We start from the raw sequence: 13,211 nt of genomic DNA, 5'->3' as shown, positions 1-13,211 counted from the left end.
TGGAGCCTGTGGCAAGGCAGCACATCATGGGGAGCACATGGTAGAGCAAAGCCATCTTCCTCATGGTTCTGGTAGATCCTGAAATTCCTTAGCCTGTGGCAGCATAATTCTCATCTCTATTTCTGTCTTCATATGGTGTTCTCTCTGCACTTCCACATCTTTTTTTTTTTTTTTTTGCTGTTTTTTATTTGGATATTTTCCTTTGGATGCAGAGTACACCCTAATTTAAGATGACCTTATTTTAAGACCTTTACCATATCTGAAAAGACCCTTAATGCAAATAAAATCACATTGAGAGATTGAAGTTTTACAAAGCTTCTCGAGGCCCACCATTGAGCCAGCTACAGTAGCTTTCTCTATTTTCTTATCTTGAGACCTTAATTCAATACTGAATTTTCTTAAGGTTGACAATAATTGAGTGAGCAAATGACTAATAAATTTATCTTCTCTAAATTTGCAAGGGACAGATTTATGCACTAAAATAGTGGAATGTGTTATAGGGTTATCAGTTAAAACAGAGAAGGTCAGTGAAATAAAAGTCCTGGATCATGAGATCAGCACAGGATCAAGGCAGAAAAGACTGAGGCTATCTAGACCATCATGACCTCATGGAGAGAGGAATTTGTGCAGGACTCACATGAAAGCAAAAAAAACAAGTATATGATATACAAGAAAGAAGGGTAAAGGAGAGCAGATAATGTCTCTAGGAAAGAAAGAGAGTGCAAGTAAAACTATAAGGCAAACTCATAAATCTAATTGGCTTCGCAGATAGAGACAAGGAGGGGATAGATTCCCTGTGCCTCACTATAATGAGCTCAATTTATGGTGCTGTGTAAGCATATAAACTTAATGGAGATAGTTTAATAAAAATTCATGATTTAGAATTTTAAATAACTTCTGTTGTGATACAGTTGCATATGACTATTGATTACATTGACTGTGTAGTTTTACAATTAAGATAATGATACAAACTTTCAGGATCTCCTCACTTTGCAAGAGAAAAAATATAAAGAACAAATAGATCATTAAGCATTACCATTTATATGCCTTAACCACAATGGTTACTTACACCAGATGATGATTGTAGAATCTGTCTTGTATGTCTGAAGAAAGTTTTTCTCTCATTCATACCAGCAGATACCTAAAGACAGTTCTGATAATAAGGGACCGGAGCCCCACCCTCCAAAGATCCAGTTTGAAAATTTTTTAAATAAATTAAAAGTGAAGGCCCAAGATATTTTTAGATGTGGCAAAATGTAAACCTTAGAAATGTTTCTTTTCTTCGAAAACACCTACTATAGCTTTAATGTAATCATATGATGTTAAGGCAAGGGTCTGATTGTAATATCTGCAAATAAGACTAGATCAATATTTTCCTTAGGCACCAGATAACTAAAATCACAGTCCCAGAACCTAATGAAATCTAAAAAGTTTGTAAGTTTCCAGGGATGTGTAATAACAACCCTCATATTGTTCAGCTGATTCTGAAAACCTGAGTAAACACCCACTAAAGATGTTTGGCTTTTAGAAATGCTCAAGGCCCACTAGAATAATTAACTCTGTTTCTTTTCACTTTATTAATCCCTCAAACATGATTCAGTCTGTTTGGACAGAATGTAATTTGTCCTGTTTTTAAAGTGGAAAATGCTTAACTTTACAAAAATTAAATGCTTATCCTTTTTTTTCTTATCAGAAGAATCAAGAGAGGAAAAACAAGGCTTGAAGATATTCTATACAAATGTACAGTGGTTTCTTGTTTGAATTATCTCAATCTGAATTCCTCAAGCCATTACTGCTTATGAGGAGCAGATGGGCTGTACTAACAATGAACCTATTAGAGATCACTGCTAACACTTGTCTCCCTTAACGAGAAACCTGCTAAGGATTACACTGGATTTGTGTAATTTATAAATCTTCTCTCAATCTTTGACTATGAATCAGATGTCAGATTTTATCTTTTTATCCAAAGTCCTAAGAGTAATGCTTACTACTCCCACATTCCAAAATGAGCTTCAGATCACTCATATAATTTACAAAGAAAGTGGCCAAGAAAATGTTATGATCCTTTGTTGATCACTTAAATCCAGTATATAGAAGTGGCTGGCAAAGCTGGAAAAGGAATTGGGAGTTTAGAGATTTTGGATTTAGGTGAGATGATAGGGAGTCACATTGAACTACCCTCAAAATATAAGCAGAAAACCAAGAGATATCTCATAGTTACAGCAAAATCAACAAGATAAAAGAATAACAAAGACAAACAAGTAGAACACTACATTTCAGAAGAAATAGACAACGTTAAGAAAACTTTTAAATATGTTGAATATCCTCAGAGAAACGTGAAGATATTTTGTACCCATGAAATAAAGAACATGTTCCATAAAAGGGAAATCAGAAAATAAGAATTCAATGTGAAAAAATAGTGTAAAACAAGAATTAAATAATAAAATTAAATATGTAATAGAGGCCTGAAAGAAGTTGAGGAAATCTCTTAGACTATCAAAGAACAAAATAAATAAGTAAAGTACAAGAAAAATGTGGAAATATAGGGATAAGTTTAACATTTTTCTTCTAGCTGCATAGGTTTAGTAAAATAGCTATGATTCTCTTTCTATGGTTTAAGTCATTTTGATTCTATACTGAATAATATTTATATGTCATTTGAACCTAATAGTCTAATTATTTTCTAGTTTTAAAGTAACTTATTAAAGCACAAAATTATATAGTAAAAATCAATGTAAATATTATAACCCTTGATAATATAGAATACATCGGAAAGAAGTACATGATTAAGAACCATAAAGGAAAGCAAAGGGAAGGAAAATGTGGATGTGATAACTTTTTTCATCACTTTTTCTAGTGAATATTTGATGATTTGTACAGTTGATGGATTAAGAAATAAAACTAAAATTCTAAAAGGCTATGAAAGTTATTTTGTGAAATAATGTTATGTATAGTAGAGGATGGGCAATGAGAATTTTGCTTCTGTAGAAATATGAATGGCCAACATAGATATGAAAAAATGTTCTTAGCAATATGGGAAATGCAAATGAAAACTGCACTGAGATTTCATCTCATTCGAATTAAAATGGCAGCAATCAAGAATACAAATAATGATAAATGCTGGCCTGGGTGCAAAAAAAGAGGTAAACTTAACACACTGCTACTGGAGTTGAATATTAGTACAACCACTATGGAAATTAGCATGAAGTTTCCTTAAAAGGGTAAGCATGGAACCACCATATAACCCAGCTATACCACTCCTCAATATTTATCAAAAAGTACTAAAGTCAGCTTTCTACAGGGATACATGAATAAACTTGTTTATAACAGCAAAATTCACAATAGCCAAAATACAGAACCAACCTAGGAGTCTGTCAACAGATGAATGGATAATAAATGTGATACACACACACACACACACACACACACGATGGGGTTTTATTCAACCATAAAGAAGAATGAAATTATGTCATTTGCAGAAAAATGAAGGGAACTGGAGAACTTCAAGCTAGGTGAGATTAGTCAGACTCAGAACATCAAAGATCGTATTTTCTTTCATATGTGGAAGCTAGAGTGAAAAAAAGGAAAGAAAAGGTATCTCGTGAAAATAGAAGACTAGACAAAGCAGATCAGCAGAGGGAGAAAGGAAGAAAAACGGGACACTGGAGGAATGAAATAGACCAAATCATGCATTGTTCAACATATGAAAACATCACAATAAATCCCATTATTATGTATAACTATAAGCAGAAAATGTTTTTAAAGAATTTGGCTTCGTTTTATACTCTGCTGAAAGGTTTAAATTCAATTTTTTTATAACATACCTGGCATTACTTTTAATCATGAGAAACAACTGAGAGCATTGGTTAAAAATGTAGGCTCCAGAGATATAATGTTTCCAGTCTCAATTCTGCCAATTTCTGGCTGTGGTTCATCAGCCAGTACGATCAACTGCTCTGTGCACCATCTATAAAATGGGCCAATAACAAAATCTACTTCGCAGAGATATTGTTAAGACTTAACTTTTTTTAGGGTAAAAAATTGCAATCATAAAGAGGCATGAACATAATGATATCTATAAACCCAGTGTTCAATTTTAATATATTTCCTTTAGTATATTTCTTTTGGATCATTGGGTGTTTGTTTTTAACCTAAAAGAGTATAATATTGTGAAGGCTCTGAACTGACTCTAGTCCATCTGTCCCTCTTAGAGATAACCATCAACAGAAGTTTGGTACATTTTACATCCTTCTTTTTATATCTTTTACTATATATATGGGCATGAATAATATATAGCATTGTGTGTGTTTCTAGGTTATTGAATGATTTCTAACTCTACAGGTCCATTTTCAACTTGCTTTTTTCTTTATGTTTTTGAAAATAGACATAGCTCAACCATTTTCACCTGCTATAAAATATTCTATGGTGCAAGTATACTATAGTGTATGTATCCATTGCCAGTTAATGGACATTTATATTTTTCCAGTATAATCTCTTTTGGCTCTAAAATAGTTTTCTGAATATCTTATAAATATCCTAAATTTTTATAAATATTGCTCCAAAATAGTTGTCATTATGTGCATTTGCATCAAATTTGTCTTAATGGATCTATTATGCTTCAAAGCTTCTACTCCTAGTGCCATCAGAATGATTTTCCTGTACATGAATCACGTGCAGCCACTCCTTAAGCACTTTATCATCTCTCAAACTGAAGCCCAAGCTCTTCATCTTGGTGTGTAAATCCCTTCAGGACCTGACTTCTGCCTAGGCTCATCTCCAACCACTCTTCCATCCCCTGCTCAGGCCCATACTTCAGCCAATGCACACGACTGTGGAGCCACAAGATACCAGGATTTTTCTATGCCTGTGCTTTTGCTGACTAGAAAGTCCTAGAAAATCCTTTGTTTTTGCTGTTGTTGGTGTCATTATTGTTGTTGTTGCTATCATGTTGCTGGCCTGGAAGCTTCCTCTCTCCTCCTTGAGCAGAAGTTAATGCTTCCTGTCTCCTCTCCCATAAGACATGGTGAGTGCCTGACTATTACAACGCATTCAAGAGGCTGTGCCATTTTTCTCAGCTGTGTCCCCTAATAACCCATACGCTATGGTAAAGGAAGGACTGCATCCCAGCTATCTTTGTATTGTTAGCATCTAAGGCTCCAAAACAGGGTAGCAGCTTAAAAAGTGCTTTTTTGAAAGAATGAATGGATTGCTGAACAGGTCCCTGGAAACCCAACAGAGCTGCCTAGGCCTGTACCACTTAGACCCAGCTCTTGATTCTTCCTGTCAACTTGTAAGAGCCTTTATCTCTTTTTAAGAGGTACTGATTTTGCTTAAAATGAATGGAACTTTTTTTTTAGAAAATGAAAACAAGTGTATGTTTTTGATAAAGTGAGATGAGGGAAATCCAGGGTCTGTGCTTGAAGTTGCTTAAAATAAAGACTGGAGGCAGAAAATGTAGTTAGGCATTGCATTTTAACAAGGTTTCACTATGTGCTGTTGCTGTGTATCAAGGGATGTGATTTAAATGGGGGGGGGTATGACTTAATGTGTAATCCTAAGCCAACTATCATTGGTTCTAATGTACTGAGGCAGGAGGCTGATTACAGTTCTGTTCATTATCATTTCCTTTCACATGGTACTGTGATGCACCCCTACGCTCCATCTTCATTTCCACCATGGGACAGGTGCCATTTACAGTTTCCCAACCTCCAAAAGCTATTCCATGGCAACAAATTGCGAGCTTTTAGGAAAGGCCTTAAGGCACTCATTGAGGGACTGCTGTGTGCTAATCAGTGTTTCCTAAAATGACATGGAAGCCATGGGTCGGGTGATTTGTGCACTTATTCATAGAGGCGTCATTCATGAAGCTTTTTAGGAACAAATGTGTCCATGTGTACAATGTCATCTGGACAAATGGCTTAGTATGTCAGGTATGCTGCATGCTTATTTTACAGATTAGAAAACACACAATGAGGGATGATGATACATTCCAGATTTCCAAGCTGACAGTGCCACAAAGTTTTAATTAAAACGGCTGGCACTTTTGGAGGGTGCATTAGGCTCTTTATTTACATTATTATTTCATTAAACCCAGGCCATGAATCTACAAAGTAGGCATTGTTCTTTAATGGCCAGTTTCACAAACTAGAAGCTGAGACTGAGGGGTTAAATAACTGGCTTTAAGTCACCCATTTTGTGGATGATACGACTGGTTTTCACTGGATTCTTCTGGCTCTAACACCTTTGCTCTTAACCTCCTTTCACAACACGATGGAGACAGCTGTTTCCAGCACATGAGGATGCCTCCCACGTGGGGCCAAATCCACTGCTGCTGTTTTTCATCTTCTCCACTGCTCAATTAAGAACGCTGCTGATGCTCACTTTGGGTGCCCAGGCTTCATTTCCTCCTTTCTGACAGCATGTGCTTTCCCACTGCCAAAGCCAAGAGCTCCATGTGTCCTTTCATCTGAATCTTTCCTCTCGGGGAGTCAGGGGTGGCCCTGAGCATAGCTTCATTCATCTGGCTCGCCCAGGAGAATGAATGACCAAAAGGCCACTGGCACTAAGAAACCACCAGAGCCAACTCGCTCCAGGGAGATTGCTGAACAGGTCCCCGGAAACCCAACAGAGCTGCCTAGGCCTGTACCACTTAGACCCGGCTCTTCATTCTTCCTGTCAACTTGTAAGAGCCTTTCTCTCTTTTTAAGAGGTACTGATTTTGCTTACAATACTAATGTTTTGTTTTGTTTTCTATGATTTCCAACCAAACAACTAAAACAACAACAGTGATTTCCTATCCAATGGACATTTCCTTAAATATCCCCTTAGACACACACAATACAAGTACCCCAAGGCAGAAAATAAGTATAAGGCAACACTCAAGACTGTGTGAAGAGTACTCCAAGTTGTGCAGGTCCCGTTATGACTTCAACATTGTAACCTTCCCAACTGGCACCAGAGTTCCCCTTGCCCTATGTGAGGAGAGAACCCACATCTCCTAGCTTCTTTGCTAGGAAGTACGGTGAGACTTTAACCTTCTGTCAACTTCTCTGGGTAGGGAAAAAAAGCATGAGGAGGCAGTGGTGGCAATCTCAACCCTAAAGATCCTAACAAGAGGAATGGAAGGACAGTATAAAACCTGTGCACTGGGAAGAATAAATCAATTCAGTGATCCAAAATAAGCTGAATAAAAAGGGACATCTTAGAATGTAGACTAGGAAAGTAAGGCAAGAAACAAACAGCCTTTGTACAGAAGTGTAGGAGCCATGAAGAGAAAACCATTGGCTATCAAGACACAGCAAATAGTAAGTATGAGGGTTAGCAGTTAGAAAACCAATTATCTTCCCTGTGGCAGGATAGAGCTAACACAAATGAAACTTCACTCCCAGCAATTAGGAAATCATAGAAATAACCAGTAAATGAAATGGAAATGAGAAAAAGACTGCAAGGCCAACACCAACATTTTACCAGCAATCTTTCCAGGTAGTGAGATTATAGGTAATTTTTATTCTGTGCTCTTTATTTTTCTAAATGCTCAATGAGAAAATGTGGGGCAATCATGAGATCTAATAAGCCAGTTCTGAAACTCTAATTGCTTAGCATGACAGGGTGGCCCAGGACTTGGGGATGATTGCTGCCAATTGCAATGTTTTGTAATATCTACTTGTCCAGGAAGTGTTCTTATGCCACATTTAAAGTGGAAAAACAAGTTATTACCAAAATCTGAATGGTTCCCTGTCCATATCTGCAGCCCTCCTTAGAAGAGTCTGCCAGAAAATTTGCCCAACTCACTTATCCTCAATTCTGATTCTTCCAATACCTATACATGTTAGTCTACTTTCTGTTACTAAGACAAATACCTGAGATAATAAACTTATAAGGAGAAAAGGTTTATTTTGGTTCATGGATTCAGAAATTTCAGGCTACAGTCACTTGGCCCTGTTTCTTTGGGTCTGTGGCAACGCAATACATTACGGCAAGAGCATGTGGTAGAGGCTGGTTCACCTAATGGCCGCTATAAGAAAAGAGAGAAGAAACCAGGGTCCCAAGATGCCCTTCAAAGGCACACCCACAAGGACCTACCTTTGTTATACAAGGTTCCACCTCCTAAAGTTTTCAATACCTTCCAATATCTTCACAAGCTGGGAACCAGGTTTTTAGCAAACGGGCCTCTAGGGGATATTTTACATCAAACTTTAAAATGCACAATATCCTAGTTAAAATAATTGCCATTTAGTGCAGGAATTTAGCCTGTGAACTAAGTTCCTTGAATCCTCACAGCCCTAATTCATTCAACAAACATTTACTTTTAACTTGTAGCGGGTGAAAAGTGAATGTCCCGAATACAGGACTCCTAGCACTATGAAAATGGCCACCTGGTGGCCTGAAAAAACTATTGTACCTCCTTTCAACAGAAGGAGGTGGGACTCATTGTGTGTGATGGAAAAATAAGGTCAGGCTGCTGGGTTCAGTTGAATATGGGAGAAGCCATCTTATCTGACAAATGAAAACAATAGTTGATGGTCCTGCTAATTGTAGCTCTGCATCGTTCCTAAACTAACCATACCAAAATTGCATATTAATCACTGATAGTTTTACTTTATTAGTTACTTTTACAACTAAATTTTATTGGAACACAATCATGCCTGTTTACCTATTGTCTGTGCCTATTTTTGTACTATAACTTCAGAGTTGAGTCATTGTGATAGACAGTATAACCCAAACAGCCTAAAATATTTACTATCTGGGCCTTTTCCAGAAAAAGAGTTTGCCAACCCATCATTTAGTCAAACCAAAATATAAGCTGTAGATAGTGGTGTGCTGGTAAATGTTAAATGGTCTCTCTTGGCAGGGGAGGGAGGGAATCCTGATTTGTAGCTTTTCCAATTTTCTTAGTAAATATTTGCATTCTGGCTAATTTCAAGTACCCATGTGAGGTCACCAACTGCAGAGCTGGGGAGAGAGGCACACGGTTGCAACTTGAAGCTAGTGCAAGCCTGTTTGGCACAGCACCAAGCAAAGGAAACTACTAAATGAGAGACCTAAGTGTGACAGAACCATGAACCCTGGATTCATGCATAACCTGCCTTGAGATTGCCCAAATTTGGCCTAAGCTCCAGATGGTTTTAAACCCAAGGAAAGTTCAACTCTATTTCCTTTTCTGGCTGCGTGTGTACTTTTGAGTGCTTACTTCTCAGTGAAGGTCATTCTTTACATGGTACACACTTTATGTGTATCCACTATGTAACCTTCACATGACCTTATGAGGTGCATGCAATTATAACACCCGTTAAATAGATGAGGCCACCAAAACAGAGAGGTTGCACAGTCAGACCAAGAAAAGACTGCATGACAAAGCAATTGACTTGGGACAGTTCCTTGTGTGCAGTGGTGTTTCTGCACTCTTAACATCCTTTTTCATTTAATATCAAAAATATCCATTCAATAATATTTTTCCCCCAGATTCATGGGAGGAACGGCTGTTTATTTTCTGGATTTGTTCCTCAGGAAAACTGAAAGCATCCCAGAAAAACCATACTCATACAAAAAGAGGCAAGGAACCAAGGAGGGGAAATAGAGCCTGAGGGAAAGAGAAAGAGGAGCCAGCAGAGTTGAGGCTTTAAGAATTTTGAAGGAGACAAGGGAAGAAAATAGGAGTAGCTGCCATACTGCGGCGATATGCAAAGTGCGGGGAGACGAACACAAAGAGGGCTCTAGACAGTTTGACTAGATATAAAGGGATTTCCATTAGGGAGCTGCATGAAGAGACATAAGTGAAGGCTAAACAGTTTTTCTAGGATTTATTTTTATATTAGGGTAAGACTTTTAATGTGACACTGTGTTGAGACTTTTCAAAATATACTAAGATTAGTAAACTACCCTTTTCAATCTAACGCTAAAGAGAATAAAATCTTTTTTTAAAAGACAAAACAACTGAATTGCAGTTTTTATGATCTACAATTTTTTAAAAGTCCTCTATGTACTGAGTTCAGAGAGCAGGATGAGAGCACATTGCAGGACTTTGTGGTTGAGCAGACAAAGCCCACTGTCTCCCTTTGAAGGAACAGGACAGGGTCCCCCAGGTGTCAGGGGCTATAAAAGGCATTGTATCCAAGATTCAGTTTCTATTGATAATAGGCACTCAGTCTGATAGAAGAGACCAGACATATAAATGAATATAGTAAATAGTTTCTGTGATAATACTACATAATGGGTTACGTCAGAAGCCACTACGTTCCTGCCTGGACTCCCTTCTACCTTCGTACTGCCTGTTGATGTGGTAGGAAGGCTGTTCATTGCAATCACAGCTAGCCCAGTTATTCATAGGCATGAAGTTGGGAGCATTTCTTGTAGGAGTCACCTTCCCATTCCATGTCTTTTCATTCTTTACAGGCATCTTCTCCACCTTCCCCCGGCAGCTTCTTGGGATGCAGTTGTACTGGGACATGATGCTTAGAATTATGCCAGCTGTGCTGTGAGCATGAAGAAGGAGCTAAGAGAATATCAGAGTCACCAACCCAATGTCCTGACATCATAGAGCTCCTTAATGAATCAACACTAAGTCCACTCCTTTCTAGGTTTCTCATGTGAAGTAATGGTTTCTATTATTTCCACCACTGAAATTCTGGCTCTGCAATTGATTAGTTGTATGATCCTGCAAGAATAATTCAACCTCTTGGTCACTTATTTCTTCATCAAAAAAAAAGAGTCAGTAATAATAATAATTACCTCATAGCATTGTTATGATGACTAAACATAAATACATGTAAGTGGTAAATTCCCTAATCACAGTTAAATGGTCAATAAATATTAGTCATTAATATTTGCAATACTAGTTAGATGTTTTGCTACATACAGGCATAAACTATTCCTAATTAATACCAACATTTACCTAAAGATGTTAGCAACTCATAATGGCTCTTAGCATTATTTTGCAAGCTCCCAACCTACCATTCTTTAATAAGACATTGAACATTTATTGTTCCCTTTTTTATGGACAAGACTCCTTTCTAGACACCAAAGAAATGAACATCTGGAGCTGGAATTTCTTGACTCAGTACATCAGTGGGTGAGATATTTGGGAGGGGCAGAGGAACATTCCTGCTAGGTCACTAGATCAGATCAGACACCCTGTTCCCTCTGGACACAAATCATTGACACATGTCGGCCCTGTGTTTGTCTACATGCTGCTAATGACAAGGCTCTTCACTCACATGCAGCATCTCCCATGAAGGCATTGCCACACCCCCAGGCTTCACTCACACTTAATGCACCTTCTTTCTTTCCTGCACACATTCTTTCAATATCCAGTAATCTCAAAGAGCTTTGTTCTCCACCTCCAGGCTATTCAAGTTCAAAACCACGTGTGGCTTTAGATCCCCTGCTACAAGCTGGCTCAGGGGATCTTGGCCTTCATGTCAATCTACTTTGGACTCAGCATAAAGAATAAACTTACACCTTGGCCAGAACTTTGTATCCCCATTCTCTTTTGGCATCCCTGGACTTAAATTTTTATAGATTTGGATGAAGCCATGAATCTGACAGAATTTCTTAGCAGTGGCAGCTGTTGGTGCTAGGTTAGATTTCTCCCAACATCTGATAACTTATCAACAAGTTGCTCCTAGAAGCCTTGTCAATTTCCTCCTATAATGTCTTTATAGTCACCTAAACAGATCTAGCAATTCTTCATTTCTTTTCTTCTTTGTTCCAAGGATTATTTTTCCTCTTGCCATTTGCTTTTCTTTGAATACTCCATCTTTTCTCTGGCAGCTGCCAAGAAGAAATCTGCCATCTCCCTCATCCACTCCCCCCCCCACACACACACCCACATTCCCATCCCCTGGCAGTGGGAGAATTCAGAGCCACATGGGAGATGCCCACAAGAACAGTGGAATACCACCTGGGGCTGCTTACCTCGGATGTACACCTAACTAGTCCAGGGCTTCTGCTGCCTTAACATGTCTGTGTATGTGCAGGGAGCTCCACTTCATTGCTGGTGAAGGGGCTGGGCTCCTGCCTACCCCAGTCCAAGCTCTCCTTACTCCAGCCCCCACCCATTCCTCGTGGACAGTACTCTTACCCAGGTCAGCAGTCCTGCATGCAAACTACAGCAGGTTACAAACTGGTATACTTATCAATATCCCTTTATATTTTGCAGATTCCAAAAATAAAGTATTAGGACTTAGGTCAACTAACCTGATGATCCAGAAAAACTGGATTCCTGGGCAACTGTTGATATGTTTCAGCAAAATGACCCGGTTCTTTTATATACTGCAGCCCCTGATCCAGGAGGTGAAGAGAGGCTCGACGTCTAGCCAGGGCTGGATGGAGAAATGACCTCTGCGTCTATCTTTCAGAGTATAGGGGGTGGGAAGAGCTAAAATTAAGGATACATGAGGAATTTATTTTGTGTCTACTTTGTTGGCTTTTGCAAGCCTGGATCCCAGGTAGCAGTCCCTGGACTATGAGCTGACATTCAGGCCTTGGATTTTCACTCTGAACAAGTGGTATAAAAAAGTGATGAGAATCTCTCTCTCTCTCTCTCTCTCTCTCTCTCTCTCTCTCTCTCTCTCTCTCTCTCTCTCTCACACACACACACACACACACACACACACACACACACCCATATTGGCCAGGAAAGATTCTCCACCACTTTCTCATTTTCCACTTAGCCCTCCCATAAAACTAAATAAATGTGACAATTACTTAAAGCGTATTGTGTCTTGTGACTGTGATTGGTGACCTGAACCTCTATCAATGACTGCAAGAGAAAGATGTAATAGCACTTTGAAGAAGTACTCTGTATATTTAGGAAACAGTTTTTGTTTTAAAAAAAAAATGAAAATAAGTGGCATGAGAACATCCTGTTTTATCTGTATTTAGTCCCTATTGACTTTCTAATTTTTTTGCCAAGTTCCCCCATTCCCCGAGCCCCACTGCCCTTGGTCTCCACACTTTGAGGCTTCCTGTTTTCTCCACTTTGATCAATCAAAACCAGGTTCTCTCAGAGGTCCCTGACAGTTCGTGGGGTCATTCCTCAGAGAATGAGGCTAATCTTCCCCCTGCCCCGTGCCTTGTTCTTTCTATCCAGATCCAGTTGCCTCACTTGTAAAATGAAGAAGGACAAAAAAAAGTAGAATCAGAAATAACATTTCAGCAATTGTTTCTCTAAAATTGGATTCATAGAATTCTTTCAACATCCATAAACTCTA

This window comes from Ictidomys tridecemlineatus, chromosome 6 (assembly GCF_052094955.1).
Source record: "Ictidomys tridecemlineatus isolate mIctTri1 chromosome 6, mIctTri1.hap1, whole genome shotgun sequence".
NCBI lineage: Eukaryota > Metazoa > Chordata > Mammalia > Rodentia > Sciuridae > Ictidomys > Ictidomys tridecemlineatus.
This window is presented reverse-complemented; position numbering follows the sequence as displayed.